Consider the following 10842-nt stretch of genomic DNA (forward strand, 5'->3'; position numbering starts at 1 on the left):
ACCAGCATTTAAGCCACAGGGCTAGCGGGGGTCTGCAACGGAAAAGGAGGCAGAGACCCTCTGTCTGCATACTGGGAATTGTCGTGGTCCAGATTTGAATCCAGCATTTACCACACAGGGATAAGCTATTTGTGCCTTAGCTTCTTTTGGTGTGGGGCAGTGACTGTTGGTTGATTTTTGATACCTTTATTGAGATATAACAGACATGTAATATTGTGTAAATTTAAAGCCTACAGTATATTGATTGAATACATTTACGTGTTGCAAAAACGAACCCGATCACAACCATGCATTTCTCCCTGCCACCTCTGTCACGTGGTTACCGTTTCTTTTGTGTGTGAGAGCATTTAAGATCTACTGTCTTAGCAACATGTAAATATATGATATATTTTGATAATATGATAAGTATTATTAGCTAATCATCATGCTGTGCACCTTAGTTTTTCATCTAAAAGGAACTAAAATAATGGCACCTATTTCTCGGGGCCATTGTGAGCATTGGGTAAGAGTGTGCGGAGAAAGGCTATCATAGAGACAGAAACAATCAGACCCAGGGGCCCAGCTCATGGGACTGACGGAAAAAATATAGACGGGGATATGGGTAGTTTTTGGCTCTTAGCTTAAAGATCCATAAGGACACCCCTCCCATCCTAAATCAAATCTGCACCCCAGCTTTGGCCCCAGGAATCCTAAATTGGTGGGGGGGGGGCGTGTAAAAACAGACACGCCTGCCATGTCTCCCACTCCCCAAGCCCAAGGTATTTTTACTGGCTAATTGCTTAAGTGAAGCCGCCCCGGCGGAGAGTGCGCCGTAACCCGAGCAGGGAACCAGATCCAGCTCGGATTGTGCCCGGCCAGCCCAGCGGGAGGGGGCGGAGGCGAAGGCGGCAGCCGACCACCCACGGAGAGGGCAGCCACCCTGTCCCCCACTATCCCTGCTCTGCATTAGCGTGGGGCCTGAGCCTCCCCTGTCCCTGCTCCCTCAAACCCCTTCCAGGCGATGTCCAAAGGCAACACAAGGTAGGGCAGGCTGGGCCCCAGACCTGAGGTGGGCTCTGGGCACTTAGGGAAGCCTCCTGGCCTAGGAGAGTCAGTAGGGAGGCCCGGAGTGGGGAGTGGTGGTGGGGTATCTGTGGGTGAAAATGTGGCCCTGGAGACAGGGGACTGTGGAGAGAAATGTCAGGGTCAGGAGACAGGGCATCGCCCCTTCCCTGGGTTATATAGGATGACTTGTGCACAAAATACGCGGTATGTTTCTCTGCAGATGCCAGATGTGCACACATATCATGCATGCCAACATGTAGAATATTGTCCAGACATAGGGGCACCTGGCTACCTCAGCCCGTAGAGCATGTGACTCTTGATCTCAGAGTCATGAGTTTGAGCCCCATGTTGGGCATGGAATTTACTTAAAAAAAAAAGAGAGAGAGAGAGAGAAACCTGCAAGAAATAGGCACAGAGTAGGGTAAGGCGAAGTCCGTGCTGGCATGTCCTCTGGGCACTACAGTGTCAGGCAGGTGTATAAGATCAGGTCTCTGTGCACAGAACGGGGTGAGGTGTGTACATCTAACTCGTTTCTGTGCTGAACATCACAGGATGTGAGTGCCGTGCGGTAGCCTCCCGTGTAACTAATATTGTAAGATTCAATCAGTAGAACTCGTTATGTGTGTAGAATATTCGAGTACACTATGAGGTGTTCCATATACAGACAATTATAAATGTGTATAGCATAGCACATTGCACACAGAGAACAGTCTAAGGACATATACGATGTAATGGGTTCCAGACACGGAACATTATAGGCTCTTTGGACCATATGATACAGAATTACATAGACTGCTGTAGGTGTGCATGTGCTCTACTGGGTTATGTACACGAACATTGTAAGATGTGTACACTTTGATGCCTGTGGGCACAGATAATCTTGGGAGAGTTGTTGGTGCGACATTCGCAATTCGTCCTGAGGACAGCAGCACATCACAAGGAGTTGCAGCAGGCAGTGTGTTTCCGCAGAGTGCAAATAGGTAAAGGGACAGACGTCAGGGGGTTCGGGTGTGATCAACGCGCAGAATAATCCTGCAGTGCTCACACCACTAACGCTGTGTGCCTGGGTGCCCCGGCCAGTCACTAGCTCATGAGCCCATAACCCTGGAAGGTGATTCGCTCATCTCAGGTCCCAGGGAAATGAAGTGACTCTCCTACTTTACTTTTCTGGCGATAGAGTGACTTTTATGCACTTTGTCATGCTGGCAAAGGTGAGTGGTTCTTGGACTGGACTGGAGACGTGGGGACAAAGTGCTTCTGTGTTTGTCACAGAGAAGCTGTGAGCTCAGGACCATGTGGAATGAGCACTGGAAGGTGAATTGTGGAAAGCCCCAATGCCTGGATGTGCTGGGGCCATTGGAAAAACTGATCTGCAGTGCACACGTCATTTGGGGAGGGGGGCTGTCCCTATCTGTACTTATCACCACCCAGCTAAACTCTGAACCTCGGTGGCCCTGTTCTGCCTTCCTGTCAGCGACCGGTCAGATTCTGGCCCCTACCTTTGAGACTCTTCATGGGTGACCCCAAGATGAAGAGGAGAGAGTGGCAGCGCCCTGTGTGCAGATGAGCCTTGGAAACCCCACCTATGGGGACCACCAGGGCCGCGTGGGAGGAGCAGCCGGTGGGGAGAGTCAGCCACACACCCAACCCTGGCAGATCGGCTGTCTTCCTGTCAGCTGCACATTAGAGACACTTTCACATTTTGATCAAGAAAAAAAAAACAAACCCCAAAACAACAAAGTCTCATATTTGGGCTGTTGCTGCCCTGAGCTCGCTCCTCCGTTCGGGCACTTTACCCAAAAGCACACATTTTCCATGACGTTCTTCAATGAAATATTTGACAACACTGCAGCCTAGGAATTTACAGCTCTCTCCCCTGTGAGATTTTTGGGAGTTTTCTGGCATTAGCAGTACATACTGCTCTAAGACACAGAGACTGCTCCCGGGACACGGAGCGTTCTGGTGCTCCCATTCCGGATGCCTGGCCGGTCTGCAGCTCTCCTTCTTCCCACAGAGGCATCCTGATATATTTTTACCCCACTGCCGGGACAGCTGTACTCAGAAAGATAGGATGAAGATGTTCCTTCTCAAACCGGCAGGCGCGTGTGTGCGTGTGAGGATGTGTGTGTGTGTGGGGGGGGGGAGAGGATGCCTCCCAGATTTAGTTTTCCAACAAAAGATCCACACAGGAGAGAATTGATGCCCAGAAGGTGCACCCGGGTGGAAGGGGCTTTTGGCCCGCACTTACTCCGAGGTTGGGACTCCCGGTAGAAATAAATCCTGAAATAGGAGGAGCAGTGCCCAGGGAAAATGCAAATGAATTCTGTAAGAGTTTCTAAAAAGAAACAAACCAAAAGGAAAATATAAATTAAATTTCAAGGGCCAGGTATTTTGTGTTTCTTAGAATTGAAGGAAAGATAACTCACACACACACACACACACACACACACACACTCAGCCCGTGCGTGCAGAAGAGGGCATTCGAACCGAGTGAGGTCTGGGAATTGGGGACCGGGCAAGGTGGGGAGATGAAGGGAGGGGGCGCTCAGATTTGTTCCTTAATCAAAAGCAGCAATTTGCTCCCAGAAAGCTACCCGCGTGTGCAATCAAAATGTGCCTGTTGATCTCCACTTCTAGCTAGTGGTGCTGTCTATTCCCATTCAGGGAGCGTTGAAAATGATGATAACGAGTGTTATTTCCGGGGAGAAATCAAAATCCGCCAGCCGTGGCACAGCTTGGGAAGGGAGGGGTGGGCAGAGGCGGGGGCTTACCTGCCTGAGGGCTCAGCCCCGCAAGCCAGGGTTTGCTGAGAAAATGGAGCTGATACTCTCTTTCCCTCTTTCCACTATTCCCCGTGATCTGGTTGGCTCCTTTTGTCCCAGCCGGGTTCTAAGTCAGCTGCCACGGACCCTGGAAAGCTTTGTGTGTGTGCGCATGGGAACCCACATCGCTTTGCTGAGCCCGTTTCCTGTAGGGTTGATTGGAGGGGTGGCTCTTGTGTGGGACTCGGGAAAGGTGACTGCTCCTGGGAGGTCAGAGCTGGGTGGGGTGCTTGCTGGGCAACCTGGCCTGTGCACCTAGAGCAGAGGCACAGGTGCCTGGGAGACATAGACACCCTCCCCTCCTCAGAGAGGGCCCCAGGGATATTTAGTTATTAGAACCCAGAGACACCTTAGAGTGGGAGACATGGAGAGCAAGACCTCAAGACGCACGTTCGGGATCCTGGGACAATCAGTTCACATACCCGGGAGAGCCCAGAACAGACTGAGAACAAAGCCAAGGCTGAGCTGGAGAAACAAAACTCACAAGGATGGAGGGACTCTGCACCGGGAGGAGGGCATCTAGAACACTAGCAGCCCTCCGCCTCCAGGGGGTCAGGCAGGGAGCTCCAGACCCCAGTGAGGAATGTGTGTGTACGAAGGAGAGAGGGAGGAGCAGGGGAAGGGAGGGAGGGAGACAGAGACTGAGACAGAAAGGGAGACAGAGAGGAGGAGGGAGGGGGGGGCAGGGAGACAGGGAGGGAGAGAGGTGTCTGGAGGTGCAGCCTCAGCTAGGCACACACTGAGCAGACTTCTCTCCGGGGCTCGGAGCACGCAGGTGGGGGCCACTCTGACGCGGAAGTTTCTCTGCAGACCGTATTCCTGGGAGTATTCATTCCCTTTTAGCCCTGGAATGGGGTTTTCCCAGGAGAGTGGGGAAGGGTATTTGGGGGGCCCTTCTGGTGCCCTAGGAGCTTTGAGTAAAGCCTTAAGAGGAAGTCATGGGCAGAGTAGAACAAAGAGAGCCTCTGCAAATGACTTCATCTCTGGGTACCTCAGTTTCTTCATTTTGAAAAGAGGATAAGGTCAGTACCCATCTACAGAGCTGGCCTGAGGACCAGATGAGAAATGCTGGAACTGCCCCATATATAGGGTTTGGGAAGGGTGGTGAGGTAAGAGGGACCTCTGAATGAGAAACAAGGTAGAGAGAGCTGTTGGGAGTGCAAGTCCTGCCTGATTGAGACTCGATTCCATGGCTATGTGACTGGGGCTGGTGGCCTTACTTCTCTGTGCCTTGGTCTCTTCATCTGCAGAAGAACAGTGACAGCACCTCCTTCTGGGTACTGACAGGATTAGCTACATGAGCAATTGTTAACCATGGTTGTTATTATTGGGGGTGCTCCTTCACTTAGGGTGTTTGAGGATCTAGGGGGTTGAGATTCCTTGTCCTTTTCTCCTGGAGGTCCCAAAAGTCTATGGAGCTCCAGCCTTAGGACTTGGTTTAACAGAACCAGAGATTTGGTGGAGTGAACACAAATTGGGGAATCAGCCCACGTGAGTGGACAAATCCCTTCTTCTATGGTCTCCATTTTGCCGTCAGTGAAATGGGCTGCCCTGGGCAGTATGGATGTGAAAGTGGCTCAGAATCCTGGCCCCAACCTCAGGGAGAGGAGTGTAGGGTCGGAGGAGAACTGCCTCTGGACCGGAGCTGACTTTCTGATACAGAATGATGATGAAGTCTCTCTCGGGTGTGCTCCTCCCCACCCTACACCCCACTGGCCACACCTAGGCCCTGATCACCCTCTGCAGTCAATAAGACCCTCAGAGGCTCCCTACACTCATGGGGTGGCCTCTGGAGCAGGTTGCCTGGTGGGCCAATGACCTGGGTTAGAGTCCCACCTCCTTGCTGGCCAGCTGTGTGACCTCTGGAAAGCTTCTTAAATTCTCTGGGCCCCCTTTCACCTTTGCATGATGGTGAAAATAAAGCTATCTCCCCGAGGGGACACTGAATGGGAATAAGCATTGTGGTTAGAGAAGCACTGAGCGCCTACTGTGTACCAGCCCTGTACTAAAGGGTTGCTGCTGTGGAGCCCATTTCACAGATGGGAAAGCAAGGCACAGCACAGGCAGTGAGAGCTCCATAAATGTGGGATCAATTGAAAGGCATCTTCTTCCCTCCCCTGTGGTCAATATGTGGTCCCAACTCTGGGCTCCACTGGCCAGTCCGGAAAAAGAGGGGAGACTGTCACCACCCCCATTTTCCGCCCTCCAAAACAGTAAAATAATAGCCCTGTAACACCCCATCCCCCAGCCAAGGAGGGGAAAGTCCAAGCCCCTCAAAGAAGCCCCATCAACCCCCATCCCCCTTCCGGGCACCGGCACCGTGGATGTCTGGTCTGAGCACTCTGCCAGGGTGTCCGTGTTGCTGCGGGTGGGGGCTCATTTAGCTCCTAGACTGCTCCCTCCCAGTGTGCTGAGGCACAAAATTGGGGCAGAGGACTTGGAGCAAGGCCGACACTGGAGCAGCCCTGGCTCAGCTTTTTAGAGGCAAAGGGGTCCCTGCTTCCCAGCAGCGGACCTCCCGGGAATTCCTGGGAGTGGGTCCTGACCGGCCCAGGCACCAGGTCTCTCCCTGGGGAGATTCCATAGCTCTTCCCCTTCATCCAGCCGCCACTCCCCATGCCTAACGCCTGCGGAGCTCCTTCATTTCAAATGTGCTTTTTTACTATTATTATTTTTGCCTCTCCGTGCTTAACTTGTTCCCAAGGGGCAGCTTTTACCCTACAGAATTAAAAAATCCAACAGAGGAAAAAAAGTAGCCACTCAAGCTTTCTAGTCCTTTTATTCTGAAACATATCTTCTCAATGCTTGTAATACTCCGTGTCTTTGAACAACTCTGTCCCACGGGGATCCTAGCCCTCCGTTGGTCTTTGCCTCGGGGCACTAGGCTTTTACTATGCACCCCCTGTCTCTGCCGGGCACCAATTAATCTTTATCCTGGGCATATTTTTTTCTTATTAGCAATTACCTACAAAAATCCTATCTGTCCATGGGAAGATGTATAAGTAACCTGCTATTTTTAAAAGCATAAACCCGAAAGTATTTTAAACATTTTGTTATACTCCCAAGGTCAAAGTCGACGCTTTTATCTCCCTCCTCCCACCTGCCTTTTCTCTGTGAAAGTTGGAGAATGAGTTAGGTCCACGTGGCGGCTGCAGGCACCGCTGCCCCCCCCCCCGGGGTCACCCCCCCCTGCATTGGGCTAAGACCCGTTTAATTCACCGTGAAAAGTAATTCAATTAGGAATCAAATTCGCTTTTTTTTAAAGAGACCAGTAATGAGTGTCCTAACACCGCCTACCCCCCCTCCTCCCCAGCCCCGCCGGCTACCACCCCCACGTTTTTCTCCGTGTTTCTGCAAAGTAGCATTTTCGGAAGGACTTGGCTTCAGGGGAGCTGCCCTGCACCACCGCCTACCTGCCCCTAACCCCTCTCGCTCGGCCTCTGTCTCTCTCCTTTGAAGCTGCCCAGACTCACTCTGCTTTGGCGAGCCTGACTTGAGCATTCTTTACGTGGCCTCCCCGAGGAGAGTTGCCGAGCGCTGGCGTTCGGCCGAGGCGGTGCGCCCGGGTTTCTCTCGCGCGCGCGGACCCCGGCGGCCGCGGGGCTCCCGGTGCGCCCTGGCTCGGCTCGGGACTGGTGGGGCTGAGCGGCCGCTCCGCGTGCACCGAGGCCGCGGCCGTGCGAGGGTCCTGGGCAGCCCCAGCTGGTTACTGCTGCTCTCCTTCTGCGACCAAGCAATTATTTTAACCTTGGTTTGGGCTAATGATGGGTTCTGCTTGCGTGAACGCGGTGTTTATTTTACCTCCATCGTCCCGGGGGAGGGGGTGTGCACCCGGACACCGGTGACGGATGCTGCAGTTGCAGACTGAAAACTCTCCGGCCCCGGCCCCGGGAAGGGTCGGGCTTGGGGACATGGGGGCAGTGAGCACCCCTTTCTCACCCGCAGGGCCCCACGCAGCCTTCTTCCACCCGTGCCTCTGAAGGGAGAGGCTGGGGGTCTCAGGGCACTCCTGGAGAGGCGCCTTCTGGAAACCAATTACGCGCGGGTTTCCAGGCCCAGCGCCCCGCTTTGGCCGTGGCGGGACTGCCCAGTCCCGGATCCTGCGGCGGCCCGGGCACACACGAAGGGAGGGGGGCAGAGGGGAAGGGTCTCAGCGCTGGACTCTAGATGCATCGTAGGTCACCGCTAGAGGGGGACGCCTAGACCGGAACTAAGGTCCGTGCATTGGGGTGTCCGGAGTGGGGCTCTCTCTCTTTTGCCCCCCACCCCTGCAAAACTGGGAAATCCACTTAAACTGCAAGAATGCTTGGGACATGTCTATAGGATGATGGAAAAATAGCAGGATACCAAAAATTGTGCAGTAACGAAAGGAGAAAAACCACATCAAAGGTCTACTACGTGGACCATTCTGGCTACCTTGTGCGGAGCAGAAATTACCCGAGAAACTGGCTCTGTGCTCCACCTGCCTCTGCCCGTATGGACAGCCTAGAGGGGATCCCTGAGTGAGTCAGGCCGACTGCCATCTCCAAAACCCTCCCGATTTTTAATTGCAGGGGGAGCGGGGGTCGAGGTGGGGGGATGGAGGGTGAAGGGCAGACCCAGGACTTCCGGCTGACTCTGATAAGCTCTGATTTGGGAGGAGATTACTGCAGGGGCCCACGGAACACGTGCACATGCAAACGTCCGTGCTCGGGGGTTACGAACCTCGGATCGGGGCTGTGTGAACAGGGACACAGGACGTCGGGGCAACATCGAGAACTGCCAGGTGGTCGCCAGCACCACTTGTGTGGATGGCGGAGACCCCACCCTTACTACTGTTCTTCCTCCACCAGAAGCCCACCCCAGCAAGAGTGGGGCTCCTCCAACCCCACGACGGAGATCCCCAGTGGTGTGTCCCCGGGGGGCCCGGCTACTTGCTCCACCTCACAGGACGGTGCGTCCCCCGGATCCTTCCTTCACCTCGCAGGACGGCCCCATCCCCTGCGCCTCTGGCTCCCTCCTGCACCTCGCCTAGCCTCTAGCTGAGCCGAGACCACGATGCTTCCAACTGGGTTAGCTTGCTGCCTGGGCCGCCGGAGAGCAGCTCCTGCCGAAAGAGGGCCGCGCCAGGAGGGCGGAGGCCGGGGGTGGGCAGGTAAAGAGGAACCAATTTGCCCCGAGGCTTTATCAACAAGAGGCTTAACTAGGAATTCAGGTTGACAGCTCAGCACCTCCGTGGGGCACCGGGGGCGGCGGCCAGCCTGGTGACGCTGGGAGCTGTGGGAGGCGGCTCAAGAGCCTGGCGGCCTGAGGCTTCAAAGCCGTACCCAGGCGGCCTGGGCCAGCCCGCACAGCCTGGACTGCGTGGCCCCGGGCGCCTGGGGCGCGCCGCTAGGGTGGGGGGCCCTGCGGGTGGGCGAGCGCGGGCCGGTGGGCGCTGGGCCGCCTCTCCTGGCGAAGTAGGTGGCCGTGTATATTTTTGTTCAAGTGGTGTTTATGTTAATGAAAAAAGGATGGAATTACAAACAGCCCGCCGATCGCGCTGCGGCCGCGGGGCACTTGCGGTGCTGGTGTCCCAGGCCCAATCAAAGGGCGCGCGCCGGGGTTGGGGGGGGCCTTCCGCCGAGCCGCGAGGCCCCCCCAGGGGTGAAATTGTCGTGCCTCCTCCCCCAGCCGCCGGTAATCTGGAACTCTCCTTTTGGAATCACGCCCCCAAACCCGCGGTAGCACGATCAGGTTTTTGGGTGAAGGAAAACCCTAATTTAAGTCGTTCAGTGCCTTTTTTAAAGGGCACCCAGATAACTCTTGTGGAACACTGGGGTGGGGACAAATTCAGTCTCCCTTCTCTCTTCAGCTCTTGGCTTTCCCTTACCTCTTCTTTATTTTAAAAATAATATAACCAGCCCACAACTTCTTCTATTTGCTTCCTGGCCCAGGATGTCCTTCTGGGGAAAAGGAATTGCTCTGCTTCTGATCTCCAGGTTCCCCAACCTCGGGGAACTTTTTCCACCAGCACTCAACAGCCTGCTGTTCCTCTGCAGAGTGGGAAATCCTCAGTGCCTCCCTTCCTTAACTCAGTGAGAACTGAGAAGAAAGCAGGACCCAGCAGGACACAGCACAGCCCAAGTCGGGGGCTTCTGACCTCTCAGGGAGGCTTGGAGGCTGGCTGTGGCTACGGCCAGACGGATGGTTGTCTCTGGCCCAGGGCGGCAGCGAGGCGGGCTCCATGCCCCACGTTTCCCGTGGAAATGCACCCCCATCCTCCAAACACTACCCTGTGTCTCCACAGGCAAAGTGAAACAGTGGGAAAATGTCAGGCCTCGTCTAGTCCTTTCCTAGAGGACACTGGACGGGGGCGATTTTGTTTTTTCCCATACATTTCCTGGGCTTTTCACCACACCGTGCTTTGAGGACGCAGCTCCCCGCTCTCTCCATCCCTGCAGCTCCCGATCCGATCCGTTGGGGCTCCGGTGTGCAGGGCACCGGCTGCTGCAGGTATTAGGTGTCACTCCAGGGAGCACCCTAGCCTGGAGCTTCCATCCAGGCTAGCGGATCTACCAGCACCACGTTCCCGTTCCTCAGGTCAAATCTCTCTTTCCCCATCACTACAGGGCAGACACATTCCTCGGAAAAGCTTTGAAGGCTCAGCTCTGCAAGTGAGCTCTCCCTCCACAGGGCGAGTTGCTCTTAGGATGGTTCCTTCTACTTCCTAGTTAGGTAGAGAGTACCCATGTCGGGGTGACCGGCTCCAGGGAGCATGTCTGTTTAAGGACATCGTGGCCAGCCGTCTCTCTCCTCTGCCTCCTCAGGGCCCCATGCCGACCCCTGGAAACCAGGGTTGGGAGGTTGGATCTGTGCGTGCTTCCAGGGACCGGGGTCATGGAGTCGCTCAAGCCCTGGGTTTGATTAGATCAAAGGATCTCGAGGTGGGAGGTGCAAAAGTGTGGGTGCATTTGGGGGTAGCACCTCATAGCTCTCATTGGTTGCTCAAAATCCC

Source organism: Vulpes lagopus, chromosome 10 (assembly GCF_018345385.1).
Source record: "Vulpes lagopus strain Blue_001 chromosome 10, ASM1834538v1, whole genome shotgun sequence".
Lineage (NCBI taxonomy): Eukaryota > Metazoa > Chordata > Mammalia > Carnivora > Canidae > Vulpes > Vulpes lagopus.